This window comes from Mus musculus, chromosome 18 (assembly GCF_000001635.26).
Source record: "Mus musculus strain C57BL/6J chromosome 18, GRCm38.p6 C57BL/6J".
NCBI classification, from domain to species: Eukaryota; Metazoa; Chordata; class Mammalia; order Rodentia; family Muridae; genus Mus; species Mus musculus.
The window spans coordinates 29,492,531-29,502,466 of record NC_000084.6 but is presented as its reverse complement, the minus strand read 5'-3'; the positions used below and the strand labels follow the sequence as shown (position 1 = coordinate 29,502,466).

General features: G+C 40.1%; 1 long non-coding RNA gene across 1 annotated transcript in view; it reads left to right on the top strand.

Moving 5' to 3' along the window:
• Nucleotides 1–6,050: 6,050 nt before the first annotated feature.
• Nucleotides 6,051–9,936, top strand: part of 4930578E11Rik (RIKEN cDNA 4930578E11 gene) — a 99,701-nt gene continuing 95,815 nt past the window's right edge. Inside the window, exon 1 of the long non-coding RNA NR_045391.1 lies at nt 6,051–6,864. This is a non-coding gene — a long non-coding RNA (RIKEN cDNA 4930578E11 gene). The remainder of the gene's footprint in view (nt 6,865–9,936) is intronic.

Genomic DNA, 9,936 nt, shown 5'->3' with positions numbered 1-9,936 from the left:
AGATATTTTACTTGAAAACAGCAAATAAAATATTTTCCTGTCCATTTCTTAACCCAATGGACTCACTTCAGGCAAGATGTTTCTGCAGTTCTTTGAATTATTTATCTAGATGGAAAATGACAAAGAATATTAGCCATACTGGTTTCCTGGGGACAGTCCAACGAGTGGTGATTGATACGTGAAATGTTTCTCATGGAATGGTATGTTATTTACACATTGAGGAATCCATACTTAATCATAGTTGGATTTTAGCAGATGAGGCTTTTGGAACGCCTTTGCTTCCAATTTTGGGAAGAAGAATACTTAAAATCTTCAATTTCCTGAAAATGGACAGTTGTACATACTGATAGACTCTCCACAATTTCTTTCTTACTTTCAAAACGAGGTCCTGGAGAAGGAAGTCATCAAGTCCCATGAATTGTACCTAGCTTCATTTTTGTCGCTTTCTGACATTCTCTTTTGCGGGAGGAGTAGGGCTGTACAGACATCTGGGGTCTCCGATCACTCTGCCTATCACTTGGCATCTCCCAGAATGGACCATATTAACATATCCCTGGACAGTAGACATTATCATATGCCTTCATAACATAACTTGCACATGCTGGAAGGCAATTCTGAGAACAGATTTTTTCAACAATGAGCATGCCAAAGATTTGACATGAAAAGTACTTATGCCTAATGTCTGTCATTCTCTCTCTGCCAGTTCATCTTTTCTGGGCTGGCTTTATGCCATATTGGCACCTGAAATGAAGCTAGCGATATTGCTGGATGCTGAAGGTGTGACCGCAAGTTGCACTTATCCTCTAAGCAATTACCATATGGTTTTCAATCCGGTTCTGCATCTCTGTGTATGATGACAGAATAACAGCAAAGACAATGATGCCATTTAATAATGCATTTTATCTTTATGGTCAGTTTTATCCCCATATCTCTGTGCCCTTTACTGAAGTCATATGGGGTACAGGGTAGGTTAGGCAAGCAGCAATGTTCAGACACTTCTTTATGGTGGATGGTTATTATGGATAAAGCAATTCTAAAGCAAGCTTGATGAAGGAAGGAAGTAGATTAGCATATTGAAATAGGATTAGGGAGAAATTTTACGAAAATAAAATTATCCATCAAAGCATGCTTCATCACAAAACTAGCCCTACATACCTGCTTCTAATTCTAATTATCATTCCTGTGGAATATTCATACAATAGAAAAAGAAATGCATTCTGGTGGTATTCTGCCCTCAGAAGTTTTTCTTGAGCTTCTCACAAAACCTGGTTGGAATTCTACCACTGTTGATATTATGAAACAGACCATAGGTTTTGTTTTCTTCTATTTTAACACATGTTAAAATAAAGAACATTGTACCAAATCTAAGATTAAAAAAAGAGTTACATTTGAAGCACTGTTCAAAGTTGACTTTAGACACTAAAGTAAATGACAGCAATGTGTGAATTTCCCAAGACTGTAGAGACTTTATTGCCTCTTCTTCATGATAGACCATGGAAAGAACATATTACCATATGAGAGGGGCTTCAGGGAATACATGTGTGTACCTGTAACATCTCCTTGCAGTCCATTTCATGAGGAAAATCAGAATTAAACTGTCTCTGTGTAACTGTTCAATGGGAACAGAAGGTGTAAGGATACAGACTCATAAGGAGTTGAATCTGAAGACAAGAATGAAGTATGGATACACAGCACACACATGTCCTATCTGAACCAGGAACAAAGCAGTTCTGAATTCCCTTCATGGTTGAAGGCAGATCATATGTGAGAAGGAGTCTCTACTTGGAAAGCTGAATGCAAACCCTGACTTTAATATGGACTCAGAGAAGTTCAGAGAAATGACATAGTCTGAGGAATGTCTAGGACTGAAAATTACTAAGACACATTTTATAATAACGAATGGAAAAATTTAAAGGAAGATCCAACTGAGGTGGGCTCTGATATGTCTCAGTAGGTGAAGCTGTATGTTACCCAAGGTTGATAAACTAAGTTCTTTCCCAGCACCCATATGGCAGAAGAAGAGATCATATAAGTTGTCTTCTGACTTTTAAGTGTACAAAATGGCATGATAACACACACACACACACACACACACACATTCACACACATGATTATAAATAAACTAATTTTTAAAATGAAAAGGGTGATTGAACTGTAAAAAAGAAAATGAATAAAATTTCCATTGCAGAGAGCTATAAAGAAGATCTATAGACTTTCCTCGTGTGACTATGTAGGCAGATGTGATATAATCACTGGTCATATATCCATATGTTTAGGGCAGATTTAGAGTTTTATAGCTGTAATTCTATCACTTACACATGGAAAATGATGTCTGAAAAAAATTAAGATTCTCACACAAAGTTATGCACGTAGTTAGTTGTTGCTAAACCAGACCATAAATCATTGTGAATTCTCCCCCCTGTGGGAAAATGTCCTTCATGTTGGGCTCTTCTAAGCTTCCCCCAAGTTTGCATTTCTGACCTCATTTGCCCTCCAGGTCGCACTGAAGTTCCATGATGTCTGAGCTCCTGGGTCTATTTTTCAGCCACCAAGACACTGTAAATGTTCTTCTTCCGGAAAGTTTTTCCTGTGTATGGATGCTATCATATATCACTGGAAGCAATGAGATTCTCTGGAAGGAAAAGCCCCACTCTGACTGCACAGTCTGGGGTAGGAGAGGATGGAAAGACCTGCAGCTAGGTAACATCTGGACGTGACCATGATATTCACTTATTTACATAGGTAGTTATAATTTATAGCCTGCTTACATCCTGAGAGGACTTGTTCAGCTAGCTAAAAGTTAAAATACTTGGGAAAATCCCATTTTGAAGTTCTTTGATGTGAAAATTATGCTGCAGAAGTTGGCACACTGAGAATTTCTCGTCTGATTTCTGTCTCCATGTCTGAGCCTTTCAGCAGTTCAATTGCTTGATGATTTTTTTTTTTAAAGAAATTTAACTGAACAACTCACTCTTGGAAATGCTTTGATTCTTGTTTGGTTTGTGCTCAGGGCAAAGACTTTCGTTCTGGTTTTCCATCTGTAATCGGAGATTTGCTTTTAGTAAAATGCAAGACGAAATCAATGTCCAGCTGAAAATTAAATGAAGATGAGCATTCCAGATAATTGAAGCACCCCAATTTCTGTAAATAGACCTTATCAAAGAATATGATGTGAACCTGGGGGTTTCTAGCTAGGAAAGGAGTGTAGGGCAGTAACTAGGGAGATCTGGGGATATTATTCTTCCCTACTGATGGCTAAAAAACATGGGGAGAGGGAGAGAGAGAGAGAGAGAGAGAGAGAGAGAGAGAGAGAGAGAGAGAGAGAGAGAGAGAGAGAGAGATTTTAAATGTGAACTAAATTCTATAATTAACATTAAACTGTCTTTCCTTTGAATATCACCAATTTGTGTTCATAAAATGAGGATCATAGTCAGAGATTAGCACACTTTTGTTGTGTTCATAAGGAAGTTTATGAACACAGTGATCTGCAGCCTGAATTCTTTTAGTTCAGTCAATTTATAAAGTTCTGTGCTAATAATACATTGATAAGATTGAAAAATAAAATTTTAACTAAGAAAATCAAATTTAATTCTTTCTTTGACTGTCTAAAATATGGGCAGAAGACAACATTCAGGAATCTTCGAGAAGCAAGCATCATAGTGTTTCTGTGTACCTTTTAGCATACAAAAATCACATGTCACACAATACATACTAAAGAAAGACTTTTAAGCCAAATCCTATATAGAGCCATGTAAAAATCTTCAAATGCTTATTATTGTGCAAAGTTTTATACTTCTTCAAACTTTCATTATCTGGTTAATTTATCACAAATATTTTTATCTGCATAGTAATTTATGGTAAAAGAGAAGCTAAGAAATTGTCCTGCTTCCTCATGTCTGTATTTGGGTTCAAAAAGTGAAAAAACTGTATTTGTCACATTACTGTCCACTTTAATTTATTTGAGTTTGAGATATGGACATTCTTTCCTGTCGTGTGTGTTCTCTTCTCTCACATTCTCTCTCTGTTTCTCTCTTCTTCCTCCTCTCCTCTCCTCCTGCTCCTCCTCCTTCTCCTCCTCCTTCTTTTTCTCTCCTCCTCCTCTTCTTCTTCTTCTTCTTCTTCTTCTTCTTCTTCTTCTTCTTCTTCTTCTTCTTCTTCTTCTTCTTCTTCTTCTTCTTCTTCTTCTTCTTCTTCTCCTCCTCCTCCTTCCTCCTCCTCCTTCTTCCTCCTTCTCCTCCTCCTTCTCCTTCCTCTTCCTCCTCCTCCTCTCCTTCTTTCTCCTTCTCCTTCTTTCTCCTTCTCCTTCTTCTTCCCTCCTCCTTCTTCTTCATTATTATTATTTAATCTTCTTTTTACAATCCAGTCTTTATTCCCCTCCATGTCTGTCCTCTGCCCTCTGACTCATCCCATTCTTCCTCCTCCATTTCCAAGAGGATGTTTCCACACCCCACCCACCCCACCAAACCTCTCCACTCCCTAGGCCTCAAGTCTCCTAAGGGTTAGGTGCTTCTTCTCTGACGGGGGCCAGAGCAGGCAATCCTCCACTAAATATGTGTTGGGGTGGGACCCTCATATCAGCTAGTGTATGCTGCCTGGCTGGTGGCTCAGTGTCTGAGATCTCAGGGATCCAGGTTAGTTGAGACTGCTGGTCTTCCTATGGAGTTATCCTCCTCCTAAGCTTCTTCCAACCTTTCCCTAATTCAACCACAGGGACCCCCAGCTCCTGTTTATGGTTGGATGTAGGTATCTACATCTGTTTTCTAAAGAGGCACGTAGTTAGATCTCCACTGTGTTAGGAAGATATCCACGAACAGATACTAGGCTGGGAAAATACAGTGTAACACTCATACTTAAACGCTTTTGGGGAGTTTTAATTGGCAATTATAGATGCATGTGAATGTCGTTTAGAACAAATAAATCACAGTAATGGAAGCAAGCAACATCTACTTAGTAATCATAAAATTTGAACAGTTTGTAAGGGATATATCTAAATCTACAGGGTCATAGCACTTTCACATGCATGTGTACATGTGAGCATTCGTGCATGTGCCTGTACCTCTGTGTGTGTGTGTGTGTGTGTGTGTGTAGTCTGTTCAATAGTTCTGCACCTTTTTCTTTCTGTCACTAAATGTGTAGTTGATTCTGCTAAGACTAGACCACCTGACAGCTCCAGGGTATTTCTGCCTCTGTATCCCTAGACCTAGGGTTAAAGGTACACGACATGATGAACAGCTTTTCTCTCTTTCTTTCTTTCTTCCTTTCTTTCTTTCTTTCTTTCTTTCTTTCTTTCTTTCTTTCTTCTTTTCTGTTTTTTCTTTTTTTCTTCTTCTTTTTAAAATTAATCATTCCATTCCTTTACATCTCAAATGATGTCACACTTCCCAGATAACCCTCCACAAGCCCCCATCCCACAACCTCCCTTTCATCCCTCCCCTCTGCCTCTATGAGGGTGCTCCCTGATCCACACACCCTCTTCCACCCTAGGGCATCAAACCTCCACGGAACCAAGGGCCTCCCTTCCCAATGATGTCAGACAAGGCCATCTTCTGCTATATACGTATATAGAGCCATGCATCGCTTCCTGTATACTCCTTGGCTTGTGATCTAGTGTCTGGGAACACTGGGTGGTCCAGCCAGTGATGTTGTTCCTCTTATCTTGCGCGCGCTCGACTGGCCAGGAAGAACGACGCTGCAACAGGATCCTTCTGCACACGTTTATTGGGAGAGCTTGATTGTAGAGGCGAAAAGACCCTGAGCCCAGAACTGGTGCTGCTTACATAGGCCTAGGAGAGGCATGTCTCACATCTGATTGGTTAACTTGTCTTGGCAAAAGAACCTTCACTGCCTATGTATGTGTGGTGGCCAGCAGTAGCCAACTGCCACTCTGCAACTGCCACTCTGCAACGGCTTCCCACACTCTTATGGGTTTGCAATTCCTTTAAGCTCCTCCAATCCTTCCGCCAGCTCACCCACCAAGGTCACGGAACTCAGTCTGATGGTTGGCTCCAAGTATCTACATCTGCATTGGTCAGTTGCTGGCTGAACCTCTCAAGGAGCAGCCACACCTGGTTCCTGTCAGCAAGTGCCTTGACAAGTGTCAGCAAGTGTCCGGTTTGGGTTTGACGTCTGCACACAGGATGGATCCCCCGGTGTAACACAGATTTACAGTGCAGGTGCTTGGTATCTGAACTCAGGCTTTCATGCTTTTATAGCTTAACATTTTACCAACCAAGACATCAATGCAGTCCCAGGGACTTAGCCGATTCACTTTACTGATCTACTCAATTTAAAGTCAGACTGAGCATGCCCACAATCATGACTAAGGGATCGGTTTAGAATGTTTTGGAGTCTAACAAAGTAAGAAAACTTAAAGAAACGAAGGAGAAAAACAAGACACAGAGGGAGATGGAGAAACTCAATAGAGTAATCTGTTCGCATAGTAGAAACAAGCTAGATGCCATGCTCCTTATGCCCAGAGACACCAAGCACCTCATACATCCCCGGTGCCCAAGCTACCCTGGCTATCTTGGGTTTTTTTGTTGTTGTTGTTTTTTGTTTTTTGTTTTTTGTTTGTTTTTGTTTTTTCCCTCTGTGTAGCCCTGGCTGTCCTGGAACTCACTATGTAGACCAGGCTGGCCTCAAACTCAGAAATCTGCCTGCCTCTGACTCCTAAGTGTTGGAATTAAAGGGATGCACCACCACTGCCCACCTCCTGGCTAGCTTTAAAGGCAATTTTACATTTACATTTATTAGTTGATGCCTTCCATAAAAAAAAAAATAGTTGTCAAAGTCAGTTTCTTGGATTTCAAAAGGAAAAGAGCTGAAGAGCAATTGTATATCATGATTTTCTCCTTCGATTTTCAGGTAAGCAAAGCTGTTCTGGCTTTATCCACAGCCCTATACCTGTGTAGGTTCTTAACTTTCTGTTTTTCCCTTTCTCGTGTATTAATTACATTTCAATTTGGTCTTGAGAGTTTGATTTTCAACCACTCACATATCTAAATCTGTTTATTCTAGAAAATTTGATGTGAGGAGTGTGTGTGTGTTTGTGTGTTTTTGTGTCTGTTTGTATTTGTATATATTGTGTGAATGTGTATGTTTATGAATGTGTATGCATATATAGGTATGTTTGCATATGTCTCTGTGTGGAAGGCTACTCATATATTTATAGATATGTGGGGGGGGGGGAGAGAATTGCCACACATGACAATGGATAGTAGATGCCAATTTTAGTGTCTTTCTCATTTTTAAACTTTTTTATTAATCATTGTATTTGTTTACATTTCATATGTTAGCCCCCTTTCCACTCTCGGCTCCAAAAACTCTCCACCTCATTCCCCACCAATTTTGCCTTTACGAAGATGCTCTCACACCCACTCACTCCAGCCTCAACCCTACAGCATCCTCTTATGGGCCATCAGGCCTCCACAGGACCAAATGCCTCCTCTGCTTCATATGTAGCAGGAGCCACAGAGTGGGGTATATATATATTGGTTGGGTAGTTAAGCTCTGGAAGTTCTGTGAGGTCTGGATAATTGATACTGTTGTTCTTCCTATGGGGTTCAATACCCTTCCACTCCTTCAGCCTTTACCCTAACTATTCCATTGGGGTCCCTTGGTTCAGATCAATGGTTGTCTATGAGTATCTGCATCTGTCTTGGTCAGGTGCTGGCAGAGCCTTTCAGAGGACATCCATACAAGACTCCTGTCTGGAAGCACATCTTGGCATCAGCAATAGTGTCAGGGTTTTGTGTCCAAGGATGGAATGGATTGCATGGTGGGGCATTCTCTGGATGGTCTTTCCTTCAGTCTCTGCTCCATTTTTTATTTTATTTTTTTGTCCCTGTATTCCCTTTAGACAGGGACAATTCTAGGTCAAAAAGTTTGAGATGTGTGGGTGGCTCCATCCCTCCACTGAGAGCCATGCCTAGCTATTGGAGGTGGTCTCTTCAAGTTCTATCTCCTCATTGTTGAGTGTTTCAGCTAATGTCATTGCCATTCTGCCCTGGGAGCTTCTTGCATCCATGGCATCTGGGTCTTTCTAGTAGATATGCAAGTTCACCATCACACACTGCTACTTATTTCTATTCATCCTCTTGGCCTTCTGGACTTGTCCTGTCCCTCCCCCTTTATACTCTTCCACCTTTCTCCCACTCAGGTCCCTATGTACCTTTGCCTCCCATGATTATTTTGTTCCCCGTTCAAAGTGGGTTTGAAGCATCCACACTTTGGCCTTCTTTCTTGTTAAGCTTCATATGGTCTGAGGGGTGTATCATGATTATTCTGAGATTTGGGGCTAATATTAACTTATGAGTGAGTGCATATCATGTATGTCCTTTTGGGTCTGAGTTTCCTCACTTGGAATATTTTTTAGTTCCATTTGACCCAAAAAGATCATGAAGTTATTGTTTTTAATAGCCTAGTAGTATTCTATTGTATAAATATACTACATTTTTGTATCCATTCTTCCATTGAGGGACATTTTGTATCCATTCTTCCATTTTGCTGGATTGGCTACAGCTTCTGGATGTTATAACTAAGCCTGATATGAACACAGGGAAGCAAATGTTCTTGTTGTGTGTTAGGGCAATATTTGGGTATATGCCCAGTAATGGTATAGTTGGGTTTTCAGGTAGAACTATTTCCAATTTTCTGAGGAAATGCCAGATTGTTTTCTAGAGTGATTGTACTAGCTTCAATCCTACCAGCAATGATAGATTGCTCTTTTGTTTTCTAGAGTGATTGTACTAGCTTCAGTCCTACCAGCAATGATAGATTGCTCTTTCTCCACATCCTTGCCAGCATCTGCTGTTGCATGAGTTTTTTATCTTAGCCATTTTTATTTGTGTACGGTAGAATCTCAGGGTCCTTTTATTTGTATTTCCCTGATGACTAAAGAAGTTAGACAGCTCTTTAGTTGTTTCTTGGCAATTCGATATTCCTCACTTGAGAATTATTTGTTTAGTTCTTTTTTTCCTTTATATTTGTTTTTTTATATATATTTTTTATTACGTATTTTCCTCCATTACATTTCCAAAGCTATCCCAAAATTCCCCCACACCCTCCCCCCCTCCCCACTCCCCTACCCACCCATTCCCATTTTTTGGCCCTGGCGTTCCCCTGTACTGGGGCATATAAAGTTTGCCTGTCCAATGGGCCTCTCTTTCCAGTGATGGCCGACTAGGCCATCTTTTGATACATATGCAGCTAGAGACAAGAGCTCCGGGGTACTGGTTAGTTCATAATGTTGCACCTACAGGGTTGCAGATCTCTTTAGCTCCTTGGATACTTTCTCTAGCTCCTCCATTGGGGGCCCTGTGATCCATCCAATAGTTGACTGTGAGCATCCACTTCTGTGTTTGCTAGGCCCCAGCCTAGTCTCACAAGAGACAGCTATATCAATTGTGTTATTTGGTTTTCTGGAGTCTGACTTCTTAAGTTCTTTGTATATTTTGGATATTAGCCCTTTATTGGGTGTAGGGTTGAAAAGGTTTTTTCCCAATTTGTAAATTGCTGTTTTGTCTTATTGAGTGTCTTTTGCCTTACAGAACATTTTCAGTTTCATGAGTTTTTTTCCTATTTGTCAATTATTGATCTTAAGGACTCAGCCATTGGTGTTCTTTTCAGGCAATTTCCCCTGTGCTAATGTGTTTAAGGCTATTTCTCACTTTCTATTCTATTAGATTCACCATGGCAAAGTAGGCTTCATCCCAGGGATGCTGGGATAGTTCAATATACAGAAATCTATCAATGTAATCCACTATATAAATAAACTCAAAGAAAAAATCACATGATCATTTCATTAGATGCTGAAAAATTCTTTGACAAAATATAACACTCCCTCATGTTAAATGTCTTTGAAAGATCAGGAATTGAAGGCATATAACTAAGGCTAATAAAAACAATATACAGCAAACCAACAGACAACATCAAATT